General features: G+C 35.4%; 1 protein-coding gene across 1 annotated transcript in view; it reads right to left on the bottom strand.

The window, feature by feature from the left end:
* LOC134798209 (cell adhesion molecule Dscam2) overlaps positions 1-13,425 on the bottom strand; it is a 249,341-nt gene that overhangs the window by 158,952 nt on the left and 76,964 nt on the right. The window lies entirely within an intron of this gene.

Below are 13,425 nucleotides of genomic sequence, written 5' to 3'. Positions count from 1 at the left end.
CCGGGAAATAAAACAATGAAATACATTTTGTATATTAAATTATATTACATGGAGAAGTTAAAATATAAAATGGGGAACATTATATTTTTATAACGTAGTAAAGTAAACAGGATGGAGTTTAATTAAATGTGTACACTTAAATATTTATTTTCGCGCTTCAATTTAATATTTATGAATTTAAGCTTACGAATATTCATTGAAATTACACTATTGTTACTTCACTAATGTTCAATGTCCTTATTATGTTTGTAAAATGATGAAATAATGTATCAATAAGATTTTATAAGATACCTATTGTATTTTATTGAAGCAAGTTCAGAGGTCCTTATACCTACGTCTTTTCATACCACATGTCACTATACTAGAAACTGGCTTGAGTCGCGATTTGATCTTTTATTTAAATGGCATAACATTATACTTCGTTGGTAACTAAACTGCTCTATTTTACTTTAACCCGTGGAGCGCCCTAGTATCACACGTGATATTAACTCAATTTGAGTAGCAGCGACTCAGTAAGTCAGTATCAGAGATGTGTTACTACAGATCAATATGGGTCAAATTGCTTTGCATCCATTTCTTGTACAGTGGACGTTCGACGGGTTAAAATTGGCGAAAATATCCTTCTATATTCATCTGTTCAGTAGGTAGATACGTCAAATTGAATCGCATGTCGGTTGTAACACGATTCAATTCGGAACGAAAGTTCTCATACGCAAACTAATTTAAATTAACGTCCCTCATTGAGAATTGTAAACACATTGTAACACATTTGTTTCACTTCAATGCTGGCTCACATTGTTAGTCGTTCAAACGCGTATTTACAACACATTTGGCAATCCAGCAAATAAACAGGAAACGTGACGCCCAAATGTAACGTGTTGTCGCATAAAACTCGTCATATTTACGTGAGAGACGATGCGTGAAAATGATTGATACGGTTTTAGTAGGAGTGGGAAACGCAGGGATTCCTCAGATGAGCACATTCATCACCAGGCTGACAGCCGGCGCCATTACGTTTATGAATTGAATAAATACAATTTACGATCATGCAAATACTAGGCCACCTACAATCACATGATTAATGTTGCGTCGACGTTTTTTACGTTTTCGCGGCCCATTTTTAGGGATTCGGAAATTTGCTAACGCTTTGGGATGTCTGAATCCGAATTACATTATGTTGAATTACATTATGTTGAAGGTTGAAGGCAACCTAAATGAAGCCAATTTAAGTAATTGGATGTCGGTTGGATGTTGGAATTAGGTAAGGAGTCGGTACCTTTCCTACGCTTCTTTAAATTGTAGGTAAGCACCTTTTATGTATTTTTACAATGTTTCTTTTTGTCGAGATGTAGGTACTTATGCCCATTTTTGACACGACCCACCTTAACTCAAACTGCCCGATGAGTCGGGTGTTATATAAGTTAAATATTTTATTTGTCTGTAATTTTATGTGATCAATTGTATTTGAACTAATATCTTGTACTGAGTATAAAATTACTTAAACCTTTAGTCTTCTAAATTATTCGTGCTAACTTTATTCTCTTTTATTGCTCGCTTTAAGAACAGGGAGGTTTCAAATGAAAGACCCTTCTTAGTCCTCAGACTATCCAAAGTGGTCTTAAATTACAGTTTTGAAGCTTTTGTTTAAGAGCAGGTACAGAAATTTGACTCGTGGAATTAAGTAGAATAATTATAATTAGTATAGTTTTAATTAAGAAGCGAGTGTAAATGTTAATAGTTTTTTGTTTAACTGTATACTATTTAGTTTGAAAACTGAATTTTAGGTATGAATACAAACTAATGACTATAATAGGTAAATCTAGTGTATAAAAATGTTTAAGTAAATAAGTACCTATTTCTCAAGTACACAAAATGACACAAAATGAAGTTGACAGAGACATGGTTTTGTTGAAATATTACTTGACCCTTTACTTAGCAATATAAAAAAAACCTTGCTTGCGCCTGATAGAGCAAAAATAATTATCTATAAAAATACAAAAAGAGGGTGTAAATTTTTGTATCTTATGAGATACATTATCAAGAATAGGGTTAAGCAGTTTTGCTACACATGTTGCGATATATACAACGAAGATAAGTTCTTTGGTAAGTAATGTAATAATACCGATACCGACGTATAGGTATTATGTAGTCAGCTCAATGTCTGGTTGTACATAACTCACGTGCCGGTATTTCCAAGATGAAATTGCTGAAGGTACATTCATCTATACTGTCAATCAAGATATATGACACGACAAAGAAAATAAAAATACGTTCTATGTCTTAACAAATAAAATTAGAAATTAGCAATGAAAAATATCATCGTAACCAACTAAAATAGGTACCTAAATGTATGTGGTAGCAATATAAATGATTCATATTTTAACAAGAATAATCTTTAATAAAACTAAAGCAAAGACATTCATTGTTTTGTTTGCAATTTTCGGCAATATCAGTTCGCTTGGATTAAGGGAGCGATGAGGGAGATTCACAGTGCGCTGTAACTATTATATTTTGTATTATTGTAGTGGTGTACTTGCACCATATATATATTGGTATTACATAATACAGATACATACAAATTTAATATACATAAGTACCTATAAATAAAACATAATTACATAACTAACCTATAAAACTTAAAAACTTAATCTACAAATAAATAAAACTACATTTATATTCTGGCCACGAATAAACTATTACTATTACAAAATCATAACTTAGTAAGTATAAAATAATACATACTACAGACTTGAAAAAAAATCACACATACAATTCAAACTACACTGAAGTTAAGACATTTCGGCCGAGCACGGGTTGCGCGATAAAACGCGCCATTTCGCGAACTCCGCACCGCTAATGGGAACACTGGATGACGAAAACGCTCCGTTTATGATAATCGCTGTATTTCATGACCACATAAATGCGCAGCGCCGTATCAGCGGGCTGGGATTTTTATAGATATTACGCCCCCTAGAAATGGGGGATTTGAAGCATCCTACATAGTTATTCAATATCCATTTCGGCCTTTAGTTTTTTAGATAGGTCGGATGTTGGGCTAAGGTTAAAGTACTTACGCTTTAGTTTTTCTAATAGGATATTTGTAGCGATTGAATGGAAATAAAAAAGCCTCGTTCTATTACGGTTGTTACTTTGAAACTATAATATTTTACGAATAATATTTTATCTCCTTAGTGGTATACCTACGAGCTTATTTATACATACCTACTCGTATAATATCTCGGAGATCGAGTTTTGCTCAGAAAACATATAAAAACTCAAAAATGCGCGTTATCCCAGAGATAAGACCCAGCTAAATCGATTTATCGCCCCCGAAAACTCCCATATAGCAAATTTCATCGAAATCGTTAGAGCCGTTTCCGAGATCCACGAAATATATATTGTATAAATAAATAAGAATTGCTCGATTAAAGGTATTAGATTGAATCCAAAAGAAAAACAAGAGTTATTATTAGGCAAGACTATTAACTGTAATATATGGTAACAAATACTTAATACATAATTAAAAACTACGTAGATTAGGACCTAGCGATAGTTATTCTTGAAGGCGTAACGAAACTGTCTAAGATTAACAATTATTTTCCACCTATCTACATATAAAACAAATTATTTATTCCGATTGATGTCAATACGCGGTATACAATATGGATGTGCGTCATTTGGCTATCAAAACCGATTTTCAATATCTAATTTATTAAAATAACATAATAGCACATAGAAAACGATAAAGTTAAATAAGACCACTGTCAGCGATTGCACGAACATCCAATTTCCGTCAAATGGAACCGTCTGAAAGAGCTCGCAGTGTCACGTGGAACTGAGCTCATTTACATTTACTCGCGATCACCATTTGATACCTATCATTAAAATGGTCTTTTAAATTCTATTCAGAACATTACGTTTTTAATTTCTTTTCTTAAGTAGTTTTATTACAATTATGTTAAGAAAATAATATGTGGGTCAATTTTTGAAGAGGCTGTTTTTTCGACATTTGTATGGCAATTTTTATTTTTGAAAAATCTGATTTATAATCATCGTTTTAGGAAGGGTTCTTAACAACAAAAAATATACTGTAGGAGGCACCTCTGTACTTTTTATAGTTAGCTAGATATGGAAGTTTAAAGATCGACATTTGTATGACACTATTTAGCCATTTGTAAGGCGCTTTTGACACGTATAAGGCATTTTTTCGACATTATATGGCAGTATCAACATGTATATCCCACTATTTATTATTTTTATTGCATTTATAAGACCCTGACGACATTTGTATGACACCTTCTCGACATCTGTATGACACTATGTCAACATTTGTATGCCATAATCGACATTTTTACGGTCAAAATGGCCGTATAAATGTCGCCATACAAATGTCGCGTCATGTCGCCAATAATATTTTTAGCGATATTTCCTACACAATACAACCGATTCACTTATTTATTTCACTTTATATTTGCAACTATTATTATAAAATAAACATTTTTATTTCAACTATGTACCAACGTATTAAGCGTCCATACAAATTTCATTGTAGACTTGTAGTCGTACCAAAAAAAAAAATCGTTTATTGTAGACCAACAAAGTCCATAGGAGTGTTAGTAACATTCATCTTAATTGCCTAAAGGTTAGTGTACACAAAGAAAATAAAAACAATGCAAAGAAAATAAAAATACATAAAACAACAAAAAAAACTATAATTAAAATCAAAACCACCCCGACTATTAGGACTACTTGTCCCTCCCTACCACTACCTCAACCCAATACTTTGTTAGCGGGCAGTCTAGACGTTCGGCCATACACCTCAGCATGCTGTTGCCACTGCCGCGCACACGTTTCAGCAGTGAGGCTATTCTTTTTCGCCTAATAGCAAAAAAGTCGTCCGCCCTTGCTTCGGCAAACATGCCAGATGCACTGCAGTCTGTCGGCAGCCTCCGACACCGTGCAAACCTGCGGGCGATCATATTGTCTCTTACAGCCATCGCTCTTCTTTCCCTTTCCATATCTGTATCATCATTTAATTCTACGGTGAGCATATGACCTAGATATTTGACCTTGTCAACTATTTTAAGGGACCCCCCCCCCCCCAGCTCGATCTGAGGCATAGTGCTTATGTTATATTTTCGTGCCTTAAAGATGAGCAGCTCACTTTTGGTGAAAATATATCGAAAGAGATTCTTACCTGTTTTAAAATAAATTAAACTGTTTCCGCGTCTACATTCGATGTCATTCGATGCCCCACTAACCGCACTATTGCGTCGTAAATTTAATCTAACCGTTATTCAATATACAACGAAGATTATAGGGGGTATATTTAAGTCATAACAAAACAGGCCCTTGTTTTATTAAATAACGCATTAATTTATCAATATGATTAAATCAATTCTCTAGAAAATGCTCTTTATAAAAATACAAAGTTGTTTATAATACGTTGCCTACATCCAAAGTTATGATTTTTTTTATTGCGCTATGCTGCCACTGGGACACGCGAAAAACGGCAAATTTCGCCATTTTTGGAACTTCAAATGCGATTTTGTCAGGAACAAATAATATATTACGTACAGTTGTGCATGATTTTTAAAGCTTATAATACATTGAATGAAAATATATACATACCCAGTTTTTTAGTCCTATGGACTTCGAGTTTTAGCCGTGGGACAGCAAAAAATGCCTATTTGAAAATTGACCCATGTAATATATATTTGCTGTATTCATTTTATCCTATTTTAATGTACCCAGTTGGGTTAATCAACAACGTTTTACTGTCAGTCATTGCTATGGTAACTTTTCCCTGGACAGTTCTTAAAATACAGATTGTATGGAAACATTTTACTAAATCAAAGGCATTTTATGGTTACAAGCCGTTTTTATAATGGGCTGAAGCATGTTAGTAGAATGTGATACAAGCACTATACCACTTATTGTCCCTTGGACAACGGGACAGAATTTGATCCAACTTGTTACTTTTCCGTCATTTCGTTTTTCATTTAGAAATACCTAAATTACTCCCGATATATTTTAATGTTATGGAATGTGAAAATATGCAGACTCGTCTCTCGGAGTATTAAAAGAATAGGTATATAAATTTGATCGGATTTTCATCCGACTACCAAATGTAAATATCTCGGTATAAATATCACAATAGCCTCGGGTATTTTTTTAATATTATGTAACTATATTCCGCAGAATTTAGTTACATTAGATTCAGGATTTATTCATTTAAAGCCATATACAAATAAAGTTTATAATTTAATTAAAACTTTTCAGAACTCAACTTATTAATGGATATTATCTAAAATTTTACATATAGGTACAATCCAATATTCAGTTAATCTAGAACTTGTCAAAACATAAATTAGATTTTGATTTAAATTTGCTTTAGAGTTAGACAATGATATTGAACAGATGTTTACGCATCAGAAAGTTAAATTGCTAGTTCACAAATACCTATGTTCTTGTCTACGGCATCATGAACAAGTTGGGGGCCTAGCCAAGGTGCCAATCGTTTGCGCTACGACAGCGACACACTTTCTCTCTTTCACTCTTACGTATTAGTCCGATAGAGAGACAGATAGCTTTTCATTGTCGATTGGCGTCTTGGCTAGGCACCCTGATCTGTATTCAGCGTACAACGGCAGATTTATCAACGGCAGAATCCACGCGAACAGAGAATGGTCCAAAATTCAACTACGAGCAGTGGCCATTAGGTATTCATAAACAGTGTCCACGGTAACTTTTAATGCGCGGACTCTCTAGAGATCGTGTAAATGTCATAGAGGCTACCACACAAAGGTAGCTCAAATTTAGTTAACACATTCATTGCCACTAAGTGCTACGGGTTACGTTCGTAGCGCGTAGCCACGGCTTTGCCGTATGTAGCGCGTAGTCGCTACGAACTGTGTACCCGACAGTCGGGTTCTTGGCCCTGAATGTGCTAACAGTCGCCATTATTCGTATGAAATAAAATTGTAATACATATCTACATTTCTTACTGAAAATATTTTTTGGAGAATCAGCTCCTTTTTTTGTTACCTATGAGGTACCTAATCAAATTTGATCAAAAATAACGCAACATAAGGTCTAAGAGTCTGTCTAAGATAACTCTGCACCGTGTTTGACTGCACACATTTCTATGATGACGTTTATGATAACCCTTCCACACTCAGTGCTATCAAATACGGTGCAGAGTTAGCTTAGACGGGCTAAATGCGCAGCAACATCTACGCCGAGGTAGTGTTGCGATATAAGTATGTACCTAAGTATTAGTATAGGAAGGACACATAAGTAGCAATTCCATAATAATACGAGTAATAAATACAAATATAAAATCTAGCATTGCGAGTAATTAACACAATATGCAACAGTATAATAAAAAATCCTTAACTATATCTATTATAAATTACCTACTGATTACTTAACGCCTCCTGGCAGTGAATGCGTTAATAACGCATTCACTGCCAGGAGGCGTGGCCTAGGAAAAAGACCTTGTATGACGGTGGACGCACATGTGCGTCGGGAAAAGTAAATGTGTTAAGTGTTTGCCAGTGACCTCTGTGAACTCAGTAAGAGAACAGTTAAACAAATCTATTTCCGTCGAGATCTTGTTCGAAATATTGATTGACAACGGTGCTCTAGCTAGTAAGTTGGTGCGCGCGGTCGGGTTCAAGTAACTATTGTACACTTATCACAAATAACATCTTGGATCTCCAGCCTTTCTGCTACCTAAATACTTGATTTACTTTATTGGATTACTGAGTACTTACAAGCACACATATCACATCGTTCTTAAACGATTATAGAGCGCATAGATGACATGCCATTGTTAACGCTCCGTAGCGAACGAAAGGCAATTGTCACTGTCGCACTAATATGGAAGAGTGGTAGAGAGAGATGACTATGCTACGCTATGGAGCGCTAACAATTAGCATGTTGTCTACGCGCTCTGGGGTCAGGGTCCGACCACACCGCTGCTTAAAAACAGTGACGCACGCAAAACGCAGGAGGACATGCGTTAAAATCGTGACATTTACGACGCGTCACTGCGATTCCGCACCGTCAGTGGTTGTTAGTGTGTGGAGCATGCGATAAAAAAGGTACACTTCAATGGGATGCTTCACTGCGATTTCGTAACGTCACATTTTTTAAGCAGCGGTGTGGTCGGACCTTGTCTTGCGAAACTACGTTTGTATGGAACGCGGTTGACACGTGCTAGATAACTCGAGAGCACAAGGCTCAGCGGTTTTAATGACGCGTCTAAGTGGCAAGTCCCACCGCGATCCGCTGGGATCCGATACAGTAGGTAACTCCGCAAACTTACTTCCAACTCCAAACTAAGTGCCTTAAAATTTAAGTCAACTTCGTGTCCGTGCGCCACTGACGCCTTTATAGTAAATTTAAAATATTAAATGAGTTTGTTTTTGGTTCGGCGGTTGGGTCACTTTTGAAGAGTTTACTGGCCACTTTAAGTACTACATTACATATTGATATAGGTCTGTTTGAGAATTTTCTTTTATTAGATGTACCTATGTTGTTACAATTGTTTATTAGTCCACATTCGTGGGGAAATAATAGGACCGCCGTTAGAAATTTACAAATTCGTGTTGAAAACACCAATCAATCCATTTATCTCAATTTGAAAACAGTCGATGTGAATCTTAATTAAAGGCATGCTAAGAGCGTTATACGAGGGCCTTGACTACCCGCTCATTAAGTACTGGACAGAAGTAGTAATTGGTAGGTCTAAGTAGACATATTTAAGTTACTAACATAGTATTAAGGCTAAAATGTTACTAACTAAAAATGGATCGCTGCTGGTCTTTATATACCTACGATACCTATATACCTATACTATTGGTGAGAACGAGATGCTAGAACGCAGAAATATGTCAATATCAGATCAAATTGATTATGTTTTCTTTAGTAGGTACCAATGCGAACAAAATAAAGAACGGTGGGTTGAATATTCCGCACAAAATCAATGTTATATTTTTTCATTTAAAATTATTCATGATAGCTTTTATCGTGACAAAAACTCGAAGCTCTTAATCTGATACAAAGTTTTCTAAGGCTTAAATCTCTTTTGATCTTCATCTGTGTTCGTTATCCCTCTAAAGCATAAATTTATTATAATGTTCATTTTTCTTATCAGCCGGAACAGATAGCCGTCGCCTGACCAGAAAGATTTCACAAAAGTTCTTGTTCGTTTTTTTCAACGAGCATAATTTCCGGATTTATTTTTTAAAATATTTACGAGGATAGAAAATTCTGTTAACCACCTAAGTACCTTCTGCTATTGTTAAAATACTGTAAAATGACTCGCATACACTACATACTGTCATTAATACCCCACTGAAAATATTTGCTGAAACTTAATCTCAATATTTTACAATTTAATCTCCATATTTTATAACAATTGAAATTACAAAAAACAAAACAAATAGCGTTTTCAAGCTTCTTTAAAAAACGTAGTGGGTATCCATGGCAAACGCAAAAATATTCACTAGACTTATCGACCGGGATATGAACCGTGATTTCCTTTTGTATTGTTTTCGAGCTCCCGATATTTCGACGCAGTTACATGCATCTTGTTCACGGGTAACTGATGATAGCGGGTGGGTGTCAAAGTTGTGTAGACCGCGCTCGGTCTACCCTCATTCGTGCACGTCGATATAAGTCTAGTGAAACTAACCGTGAATCACTCAAAACTGCAAAAATATTCGTTTCATAATTTCAAGTCTAGTTTTGTGAAACAACTTTATAAAGTTTAGTAATAACATGTCGCGCGAGTGACTAAAAACAAGTGAGTCTAAACCGCAAAATTATTCAATGTTAGTATGTCTCACAACAGTTTACATTCAACTTTATAAGGTTTATTTCACTGTATCCTTAGTTTAATCGCAATTAATTAAAGCTTTATCAAGATCGTGAAACAAAAGCCAAAGCATTCTCGCACTGCTACAGCAGCTGGCTCACGTTTCAAATTATTTGCAGCTAGTTGGCCACAAGCTGCACATTAGTTTCTGACTTGTTAACATGCTACCCTGACTAAATGTGTATAACTGATACGAAACTTGGCAAAATATAAACGGCAAGGGCGTGAAGCTTATGTGCGAGAGTAAGTTCTGTTGTAACGATGTGCAGAATGCACACAAGAAATAGTTTTATGATACAGAACTACAAAGTTTGCGCTGTTAGTCTAACTAAGTAAAATGAGAGCGTAAAGTTTTGAATTTAGTGCATCTGTTTATTAGCATACCAATATTTTGGCGGCAACCATACAATTACTTATATATTAAACTGTAAAATAAATTTAGGAGTTTTTTCAACGGCGCGCGAACTCGCAGTATGCGAGTTTAGTTACAACACTCCGCGTTACATCAAGTTCAACCGAAACCGACGCATCAAATCCCGCAATGTACCTAATGAAATTAGAATGCGAGTTCTTGTACAGTCTAAATGAGCCCTAACGCTATGCTTCAGACACCACTAGAAACGTGTTAGCAGTGGTTTGAAATGTTTGACATAGGGTAACTAATTACCTATCTTACTGGTAAATACCACCAATATGAGCACGTGCAAAAAGAAATGCATTAGCATGTATTGTCAAAATTTGATCGAGTTGACAATAGATCAATTTTGTATCACCTATGTATCATCAATAAAACCGTCGCTTCATCACCATTGTAACACAACAGAAATAAGCACTGGTAAACCCAAAGTATAATGCTCATTCGATTCACGGAACTGTCACATTACATATGCGAGTATGAATTAACGGTAGACGGCTTCCAATCCATAATAATTACTGAGCAATATCATAGACGTTCCTCAAACTAAAGACATATGTAACTTCGTATAAGACGAATAAAGTCTAAGGAAAAAACGTGCCTCGGAAGTCAAGTAAAAGTCATTCTCGAATAGATGCCGCACACACCTTTAGCCTATCCTCAGCTAGATGGCGTGACGACACCGTTTCATATTTAACAATTTTAACACATAGATATCAGTGAATGAACATGGATCAAAATGATATAAAAATAATAAAATCATTTATCCATATATATAATTTTTTTGATAACTTTATACGTTTTCATTTTGAGTTTTAGCCGTGTGTCGATAGATGGCAGTAAATTTACAGTGACTACAAAATTTACAATGACAGGACCCCTCTATACTATCTATTCTTTTTGCTCAAACTAAGGCTGTAATTTGAGGAACACGAATTTCACCGTCGTCGTACGTAATATTAAAAAAACGAGTAGGTAATATTCTCTTTCGCTTTCAGAATATTAGGTATCTTCTTTTTGGTTGAAAAGAAATAACATATTAATTTCATATTTCAATTGAATTCATTCATAATAGAGGTATTCAATTTCGAAATTATTTATTCCCGCGCATCACATCACCAAGAAAATTTCACTTGAATATTTTTTGCTGTAAAAAGAGTACACAAATGTATTTTAAAGTCCATCATGATGCTCTATAAATGCTTTTAAAAAAGCACCTCAAAATGCAGCGTGGACACAACGCTTCTCGGAATAAAAGACCGTGTACATATTATAAACCGAAATTTAATGATAACATTTTAGTAGGTACTCACTTTCTTGGAATTAAATTATTATATATTTCGTGGTAACGTTACTATAGCAGGGGATTGATTAAATGATTACTTTTTACGTGTACAGTCTCTATCTAAATTTGTATTGCAAAACCTACTTTTGTACGAGAAATTATGAATTTTATTCGGGTGGATTAATTTCAACAAGTAGGTAAAGCCAAATTTTGTAGTAATTAATTAATTAATATTGTACCTTTATTAAGTAATTACATATTAAGAGTAAAAGTTGAAAATCACAAAAAATAATTTAACTAATTATTACTACTTAAACCTAACCAAGCTACAATTAGATAAAACTAAAACTAAAATTATCAATTACAAAATTGTTCTTTACATTATAAGTGTGCAGATAGTTTACGACAACGATTCATTTCAATCGTACCTAACTATATACATATGGCTGTATAGAGGTAAGGTATATTTCAACTGCTACCTATGTAAGTATCTAACTAATCGAGTCTCGTCTCAACAATCTAAACAGCACAAATTAAACGCTAAACTTGTTCAAGTAGACCAAGTTAGTTCGCATGCAGATGGCAGCCCGTTGACAGGCTGCAACTTTGGCGGGAATTTTACGCACGACCGACGTCGCTAGCCGAGACGTGAGCCTGGCAACACTCACTGAACATGAATTTTCATATAAATATGATGCTGGATTACCTATTTGAGATTTGTCACAAATTCAATACCGCGACGGCTACCTAATTTCTCACTAGCGGGTAGGACCAAGCCCGTTTTAACACATTCACTGCCCCCGACGCACATGTGCGTCCACTGTCATAAAAGTTTGTTCCTAGGCCACGCCCCCTGGCAGTGTATGCGTTAAAGGAACTTATAGCGATCTACACATATGGCTCAAATTTATGTATTTATACCTACATAATTTCATGTCATTAGTGACACTCGGACAATTAAAACAAATAGATTGACGTGAGAATATCAAAATCGGCTAACACGTTTGGTCTCTAGAGTGCCAAAAAAGAACAAACATATATACCTACATAGTACATACATAGACTGATAAACACATTACCCTTCCTTGCGTTGCGATCTCCGGTAATAATTATTAAGTGAAAACCAACAAAGTGGGATTTAAAATACAAGCCAGAATATTCCTTGCAGCTTATTTTTGTTTGAGACAAGTTTTCGAAAACAAACCAAAATGAGCGCTCACTAAAACCACATTGTTTGAAATGATATAAAAGACAAGTTTGCCAACCTCAGAACATTGCGCGATAAGGCAGACAAGGGAACTTTGCGCACCCTTTGGCGTGCTAAGTTATTTCAACTGTGAAGTCGGCGAACGGCGAGCGTAACTTGCTATTTCGAGTTGGTACAACTGTATTTTCCAACTTTTTTGTTTTGATGTAGAGATTACGGCAAATTTTATAAGTACATACTCAGCAGTGCAACTTTACTCTGTTCATACACTGGAACAAAGAAAAATAAATATTTGTGCGAATCTTTAAAATATTATGTAACTTTACGACATTCGGAGAGTTTTTGTGCAGCGAAAATGACGGGTCATAGAAAAATACCTATATAGAGAAACCCAAAACTTACTCAAAGCATCAAAGCGATAGATACCACTTAGCCTGATCTGGTTATATCATTGCGACCCAGATTCTCGCCATCTGTCTAAGAGGACGGCGAGCAATGTATCTCAGTTCGGCGGGCACGTCTCTCGTTTTACTCAAAAGATCTGTGTCCGCAGATTTACCGAGCCCCCGGGACACCCCACGCTCAGTTAGAAACGAAATTCACTTTGACACTTCGACTTCGAAATACGTTGC

The sequence above is a fragment of the Cydia splendana genome, chromosome 16, assembly GCF_910591565.1.
Source record: "Cydia splendana chromosome 16, ilCydSple1.2, whole genome shotgun sequence".
NCBI lineage: Eukaryota > Metazoa > Arthropoda > Insecta > Lepidoptera > Tortricidae > Cydia > Cydia splendana.
This window is presented reverse-complemented; position numbering and strand designations above follow the sequence as displayed.